General features: G+C 45.3%; 1 protein-coding gene across 1 annotated transcript in view; it reads right to left on the reverse strand.

Moving 5' to 3' along the window:
* LOC102906545 (secreted and transmembrane protein 1A) overlaps positions 1-7555 on the reverse strand; it is a 28220-nt gene extending 20665 nt beyond the window's left edge. The window contains exons 1-2 of the mRNA XM_076543954.1: positions 7422-7555; positions 7072-7263 (exon numbers count right to left, since the gene is read on the reverse strand). The gene's annotated coding sequence lies outside the window, so the exon portion shown is untranslated. The remainder of the gene's footprint in view (positions 1-7071; positions 7264-7421) is intronic.
* Positions 7556-8253: the final 698 nt, after the last annotated feature.

Below are 8253 nucleotides of genomic sequence, written 5' to 3' on the forward strand. Positions count from 1 at the left end.
GTGTTTTTTTCCTAAAACCCCCCTGTGCCGCTGTGTGCTGCATGATCGGAACGCAGCGTTGACTCGAGGACTCCGCTGGGCACCATGGTTCCTGTTCAGTGGCCTTTCCTCGTTGCTTTGCTCTTGCGGGTTTCTAAGTTCCTTTATAAACACTTACTTCAAACAAACAAACAGCCTCAAAAGCCTGCCATACATACCTCCCCAGCAAGATCAGACCCGCAGTGCCCTCCGCCTCTGGCAGAACTCAGCACTCATCTGCTGACAGCCTAGACTGAGCCTTGCTGTTACTGGAATCGGGTTCCCGAGGCAGGGATTCGCAGAAGGAAATGCTTGTAGTCACTGTTTGACTCATGAAGTGGAGTGAAAAAACTTGCAGTTTCTTTTCATCTTCTCTGTAGCAATGTTAAGCAATGTTATGTAGAAGAGTAAAATGAAGTCAGGAAATACATACTTGAGGTCTAGCTGAGGTAGGCGATCAGAGCTGAGTTAACCCTTTCCTGTGAGTAATCTGTCAAGTCTTTCCTTAGACTGCTCTCATCCACAGCATAGGATGTCCTGCAGGAATTTAAATTCATTCTCTCCCTGCCTCCCCACACCCACCTTCTTGAGACAGGGTCTCGTATATCCCCAGACTGGCCTCAAAGTAGTCTACATAGCAAGGATGACCTTGAGCTTCTGATCTTCCTGCTTTCAACTCTAGTGTGCTGGTATTATAGACCTGTGCTACTGTGTCTTGTTTATGTGATGCTGGAGGTCAAATCCAGGGCCTCATGCATGCTAGACAAGTACTCTATCAACTGAATTGCATGTCCAGCACTGAAATTTGAATTGTTTAGGGTCCCTGTTACTGCTTCATCATGGACAGCTAACTTCCTGAGGGCATGGACACTGTCACTTCTTATGCATGCAGTCAGCTTTATGACTCTCAGCTCTCCTGGTTTTGAGGCCATCTCTAAGTGGCCAAGCTCTGAGATTCGTGGGCCTTAGGGTGTGTCTGACTCCTTCAGGCCCAGTGATATGTAATGAGACACAATTCCAGAATTTTTTTTTTCGTGGGGAGCAGAGTTTCACTATGCAGTCATAGCTAGACTTCACTGTGTAGACTAGGCTGCTGTGGAATATTTGTACACTGTGAAGATGTATTGCTGTGATTGGTGCAATACAAAGCTTAACAGCCAATATTTAGGCAGAGAGGCTAGGTGGGATTTCTGGGGAGAGAGAGGAAAAGGAATCTAGGCACTCGCATTACACCAGTGAGATGCCAACGAGACACAGAGGGAGTTAGACATACAGAATGAAAGAAACATAAAAAGCCATGTGGTAAAATGTAGATTAATAGAAGCAGGTCAATATGTTATAAGAGCTAGTGGGACAAACCTAAGCTAAGGCCGAACTTTCATAATTAATAATAAGTCTCCATGTTGTTGTTTGTGAGCTGGTGGCCCAAAGAAAAATTCAGCTACACTAGGCTGGCCTGAAAGTCACAGAGATCCTCCTGCCTCTGTTCCTAAGTGTTGTAATTAGAGGCGTGTACTACCATGCTCAGCACAATTTTAGAATTTTGTTTCCCATTTTTTTTTTTTTTTTTGGTTTTTCGAGACAGGGTTTCTCTGTGTAGCTTTGCGCCTTTCCTGGAGCTCACTTGGTAGCCCAGGCTGGCCTCGAACTCACAGAGATCCGCCTGGCTCTGCCTCCCAAGTGCTGGGATTAAAGGCGTGCGCCACCACCGCCCGGCTTGTTTCCCATTTTTACAGTACTTTGGTTTCTGTGTCCTAATCTCTTCCAGAACAGATGAAGAACGAGATGTTTGTTGGTTCCTGTTTCTTTAGGGATAGTTTTTTAAAACTTAGTATATGTTTGTGTGTGCGTATGTGGTGTATGTGTGTGTGAAGGCCAGATATAGACACCTGGTTCCCTCTTCAGCCACTCACCTTCAGGGAAAATTTTAAATGTTCTCTTATTTGAAGCTTTATTATTTTTTAAGATTTATTTTTATTATTTTTAATGTGTGTGTTTATTATTTTATGTGTGTATGCATGTGTCTGTATATGTGAGTGCCCAGGTGCCCAATGAGTCCGGAAAAGGGCATCAGATCGCCTGGGGCTGGAGAGGTACACGCAGTTGTGACTTTGGGAACTGAACGTAGGTCCTCTGTCAGAGCAGTTTGTGCTCTTGACCCCTGCACCATCTCCCAGGCCTCTCTCTGTTTTTCCTACTACCTTCCTTTAGAGCACTTGGCTCTGAGATCCCTCTCCCTTCCTTCTTACGTCTTCTTTCCTCTCTTTCTGCCCCTAAATGTTGTAACAGGGCAAGGCAACGTAGAGGTTCTTCCATCTTGCATTCTTGCTGAGGCCGTTCCAGGTTTAACTTGATGGCAAAGCTCATGGAAAATTACCCAGCTCTGTCCTAGGAACCCAAAGTCAGGATGTCCTACCTAATTTAGCTTCTGTTAAACGGCCGTTTGTTTGTATGAAACCCCTCTACTTCATTGCTTTTAGCCTTTGTTAAAACTGTTTGCTTCTGCCTTCTTCTGTGAATCCCCCTTGCAGCTGCCAAGAGATGCCAGTGTGTGGGTTCTGTTTTTAAAATCCTGCGTTCTGGACAATTGAGGCCACACCCAGGTCCTGGAATATCTGGTGTGGTCCCAGCCAGCCTGAATGAAGACTTTCAGTTGACTATAAACTGTGTCTGAGTGGTTATCTCTGGTAGGCTACCTGTAACAATGTATTTCCTTTCTGTATTATTCAAAGTTCTGTGGAGGAAGACAGGGAGGATGTGTGTGTGTGTGTGTGTGTGTGTGTGTGTGTGTGTGTGTGTGTGTGCATGTGTGTGTGCATGGGTGTGTGCGTGTGTGTATGTGTGTGTGCATGTGTGTGTATGTATGTGTGTGTGTGTGTGTGTGTGTGTGTGAAGAGATGGCTCCACAGGTAAAGCACTTCCTGTGCAAACACGAGGATCTAAGTTCAAATCCCCAGAACCTACACAAAGCCAGAAATAATAGCAAGGGTCTGTACTCTCCATGATCCTACCGTGAAATGGAAGGTACTTACAAGAGAACCCCAGAAGCTTCCCAGCACAAAATACTGGACGTCTCAGGACAAGGAGCCCCATGGTGCAGTTCAACCCTCAAGGCCTGGAAGTTCCCTTTGGCCACTGGTAGTCTGATGTCACAGACATATCAGGAAGAGTAGAGCTTGCACTTAATAGCTGGCTTTCTCTCCTTGTACTTTTATGCTACCTGGGCCCACAACCTATTGGATGGTGCTGCCCACATCCAGGGCAGGAGTTTCTCCCCGGTTTCTGTCCCATAAGCCAAAGTCTCTGGAACTGCCACCACAGACACACCCAGAGGTGTGGTTCACCAATCTCCAGCAAAGAAGCTATCAGCAGGCCAAACAGGCAGCCCACGGATCGGGAGAAAATCTTTACCAGCTGTGCTTCCGACAGGGGCCTAAATATCCAAAATTTACGAAGCATGCAGGACACGAGGCCCACGTACTCACAGGCAGCACCAGAGAAGCCAGAATTGTTAAACACACAGGAGAAATCGACACCTGCTCACGTGGAAGGCTGGAGTGAGTATTGTTTAATAACTTGGTGATCTTTTGCTGTTCTGTGGAGACAGCCCATTGCTTCTCAATCAGCAGAACCCATTCTTGTGGAAGAGGTCATAAGGTACTTGACCAAGGACATATAGTTTGTAAGGGAGTTCTGGCATAGCCAGGCCTTAAACTTTGTTGTAATAATGTCATAAGGAAATGTATCCCAAAGTTTTACTGTGTTTAAATATGTAAAAAAAAATAAACTGCTTGAAGTTAGACTCCCTAGGTTTGAAGCGGCCCAGCTGACTAAATTGTGCTGAGCTGAATTTTCCCCTTGCCTCTAGTGGTTTATTTCTCTGCTGGCCGTAGAGCTTGCAGGGACCCCCATGTCTCAGTCAACTTTCTATTGTGTGAAGAGACACCATAACCACAACAACTTTTTTTGTTTTGCTTTGTTTTTTGTTTTTTCAAGATAGGTTTTTTTCTCTATGTAGCCCTGGCTGTCCTGGAACTCGCCCTGTAGACCAGGCTGGCCTTGAATTCAGAGATCTGCCTGCCTCTGCCTCCCAAGTGCTGAGATTAAAGATGTGCGCCACCACCGCCAGGCTGACCACAACAACTCTTACAAAGGAAAACATTTAATAGGGCTGGCTTACAGTTCAGAGGTTTATTTTATTATCAGTGCAGCGGGAAACATGGCAGCATGCAGGCAGACATGGTGCTGGAGAAGGAGTTGAGAGTTCTACATCCACATTTGCAGGCAGCAGGAAGAGAGACACTGGGCCTTGCTTGGCTTTGAAACCTCATAGCCACCCCCCACCCCCTGCCGCCCCCCAGTGACACACTTCTTCCAATAAGACCGCATCTCCTAATCTTTTCAAATAGTGTCACTTCTTATGAGCCTACAGGGGCCATTTTTATTTAAACCACCACACCCCACAACAAAGAACTGCAGAGATTAAACATCAAGGAAACAAAATTGCCAGTTAAAAATGGACTAATGAAATGGAAAGTTCAAAAGAAGAAACACAAATGGCCAATAACTATTTTTAAAGGTATTCCACATCCTTACTCATCAGGGACATGCATATTAAAACTACTTTGAGATACCACCTCTCCCCAGTCCGAATGGTTATCATCAAGAAATCTGACAAGAAATGCTGGGGAGGATGTCGGGGAAGTGGAGCCCTTATTCACTGCTGGTGGGGGTGCAAATTAATATAGTCATTGTGTAAATCAGTTTGGATGTTTCTTTAAAAAATAGAACTATCACATGAGCCAACTACTTTGCCACTCCTAAGCATATACCCAAAGGGCTCCATATCCATATTCTACCACAGAGACACTTGCTCATCCATGCTTATTTATGTTCTAATCACCAGAGCAGAGAAATGGAGCCAGTGCAGATGTCGATCAATAGATGGACAGATAACGAAAATGTGGTACATATACAAAATGGAGTATTATTCAGCTGTAAAGAAAAATGAAATTACGAAATTTGCAGGAAAATAAATGACCTAGGAAGTATATTAAGGCAACCCAAACTCAGATAAAAACCACATGTTCTCCCTCATATGTAGATCCTAGCCCACAATATATACATGCAAGCAGGTATAAGTGTGGGCATAGACTAAAATTTAGAAAGGAGATCAAGAAAGGGTAATATTAGGTGATGAGTGAGAATAAATGACACCTGAGTCATGAAAAGGATGTGAAACTAAAATCTCCTCTAGTTTTGATGCAGGAGAAACCTGAGGTAACAAAATAGATAAAAGGACTTCTTTTTTTTTTTTTTTTTCCGAGACAGGGTTTCTCTGTGTAGCTTTGCGCCTCTCCTGGAACTCACTTGGTAGCCCAGGCTGGCCTTGAACTCACAGAGATCCACCTGGCTCTGCCTCCCAAGTGCTGGGATTAAAGGCGTGCGCCACCACCGCCCGGCAAAAGGACTTCTTATTAAGCTTGCTTAGGAAGTACTAAGTGACTCACGTAGAACTTAGCTAATGGAGTGCTGCCTCCCACATGACTGGAAGATAGGCAGTGTACCGACAAGGCTGTTAGAAACTTTTGTCCTGTCATTGAGGTTTGAGGGTTGCTAGAAGACTGCTGTTAGTGTTTGCTCACCAAGACTGACCCCTGATTGTCATTCCCATGACAAAAGGAACAAAGTCTCCGTCCCAGAACAAAACCCTGACTTAACCCTGGCCACATCAAAGAGTTCCTCTAATCCCAGTTACCAGTGACAACCAACATTAAATCCTCACCTGCCAATGGGTCTCAATTCTGTTATCAGGAAAACAATAATTCTGCCAGGTGTGCAAGGTAACTGCGTAACAACTATTTGAGAATAACACTGATGTACGTACATATGAAGTAGTTCTGACAACATCTTTGCTGCGGAAATCGCCCACCTGCTCCAGTGACCAGACTTGCAGTCCCCTGTCCCTCTCTCTGTTTACATTATTCAAGGTTTGAAAGAGATTCAAAGATGACAGCATATGCAGAATGTTTAAGCCTAAGACAGAAACTGGTGACATTTCTACTCAAGGCTGCTTCTCCTCTATGCATTAGCCAGAACCAGTCCTGTGTTATTATTGAGTGTTCCACTTTATTAATCTCTAAGTGTGAGGAGTGATTTCTCACAGAGAAGACGTATTAGTTCTACAATGGTTTTGTCTCTGTTGTTATTTCCTTTTCTGTGGCAAATCTGGAAATTCAGTTTTTGGGGAATTGAAGTAACAAGAACCATTTTTTTTTTTTGCATTTCAAAAGAATCCAGAACTTTCTATTCCATTTTGACAGTGATTGTGAAAGTCAGCTTTTAAAAAAATTCCACTGGCCATTTGTGACCAGTCCCTAAGGACATGTGTCACATTGGCTCCACAAAAAAAAAAAAAAAAAAAAAAAAAAAAAAAAAAAAAAAAAAAAAAAAAAAAATTAAAAAATTGTTCTCTGGGAAGGAGTTCTGAAAGTCTAAAAAATTTCCCCTTTTCCTTCTGTTTATAGCTATATCAGAGTATTCTAATATGCAAGTTTTATTGCTATATGTAAAATAGAATATAATTTTTGATAAAATAAAATAAAAAGCCAAAGATCCAGTTTTGCCTGAGTTAAAGTCCCTAAAAGGTTCAGGTGAATCCTCAGGCTGCTGTAGCTGACTGTGTCTCCATCCCTGTGGGCACTGACCCTAGGGGAATCCCTTGCTCGAGTATAAAGCTGGGGACCCACCCACCCTGGAAACTCATTTCCCTGCCCTTGCCTCTGTCTCCACCCAGTATCTTCCTATATCTTCTCCTTTGCCAAGAAGCAGCCCAGCAGTACAGCTTCAGATGTCACCTTCCTGAGTATGGCAGGAAGGATGCAGGGGTAGGCAGGGGCAGAGGCAGGGCAGAGGTGGGCAGAGGCAGGGCAGAGGTCTGCAGCACACACACGCATAGTTGAGGGCTTCTAAAAACAAGCATGGTCTTCCCTTTATTATGACTTTTTTTGTGAGATATTTAAAAATATTAAATAATGGAAAATTTAAAATCACCTGTAACAATGCCCACAAGGGAATTTTCAAGCCTCTGCTATGCCAGGTCCTCTGAGGTTTAAATTCACTCGGTGGGTCCACACAGTGCACTATGGGCAGCCCTTTTCTCCTCTGCACACTCTGAGTGTTACTGGTCCTTCTCCAGATGCAGGCAGATGTCACTGATGTTTATGGCACCATCCTCCCTCTTTCCTGCAATCAAGTATGTGAGGAGCATCCACATTAGAGGCGGTGGCCTCTCTCTCTGCCTTTGGGTTTGGGCACAGGCCACAGAACCTGGAGATGGAAGGCAGAGCTCCTGGACTGGGGTCTCCTTGCACTCTGCAGACAGAGGAACGATGTCCACTCACCTCCGGGTCCAGCCTCCCACCAGGCCCAGCAGCCTCTGGCCAGGGGTGATGTCCTCATCAGCATGGCTTAGGTCTCCAGAGAGCTAGCCCCTGCTTTGTCCTGGGCCCTCTGAGCTCAGACTGAAGGCACCACACCCCTGATAGGCCATTTTCCTGGAAACTTGAGTCTTTCTTTTGATAATGTATGAGAATCCTCATCACTCCTGATGCGATGACACATGGGCTCTAGGGAGGGCGGCAGGAGACGGCTTCCCTGCCAGGAGCTGGAGTCCAAGATGAGGCAAGAATAGGCCAGTCCCTCAGCCCCGCGGCTTTCTGGAGGACTTTTGGGACAGTAGAAAGCTAAACCACATGGCTCTGGCCCACTTAAGGGGTTTGACTTCAGGCCCCAGATGTTTCAGCCCTGAGGGAAGCCCTGGGCCCACTGTCTGGGTGCCCAGCAGGCGTGGACAGGCCAGTACTTCTCAGGCTCTCTCAGAGAACTGCACCTATAAGGTAGCAAGGCTCCTAAGAGCTTTTCTTTGACAGGGCCCATATACATGTGTGTTCTCAGATCTTGCCTACTTCTTAAACTCCTCTATGCTATAAACATGAGTTTCTCCCAGATCTAGTTGTGGTTTAATTATCAGACATTGGCTGAGGACTGAGTGGGATCCAAAGCAGGGAGAATTACTGGACCATGCCTCTTGAACCAAGGAGTCCACCCATCCCCTAGCCACAGCATCATCAGTTCCCTTCTTCCAAAGGTCTAGATGAGGTACACCACTCCAAGAAGGTGGCACGGACTGAGGGCTAGTGTTGGTTTCTCTCTCAGCAGCCCTGATCTTGATGG

The sequence above is a fragment of the Peromyscus maniculatus genome, chromosome 8, assembly GCF_049852395.1.
Source record: "Peromyscus maniculatus bairdii isolate BWxNUB_F1_BW_parent chromosome 8, HU_Pman_BW_mat_3.1, whole genome shotgun sequence".
NCBI lineage: Eukaryota > Metazoa > Chordata > Mammalia > Rodentia > Cricetidae > Peromyscus > Peromyscus maniculatus.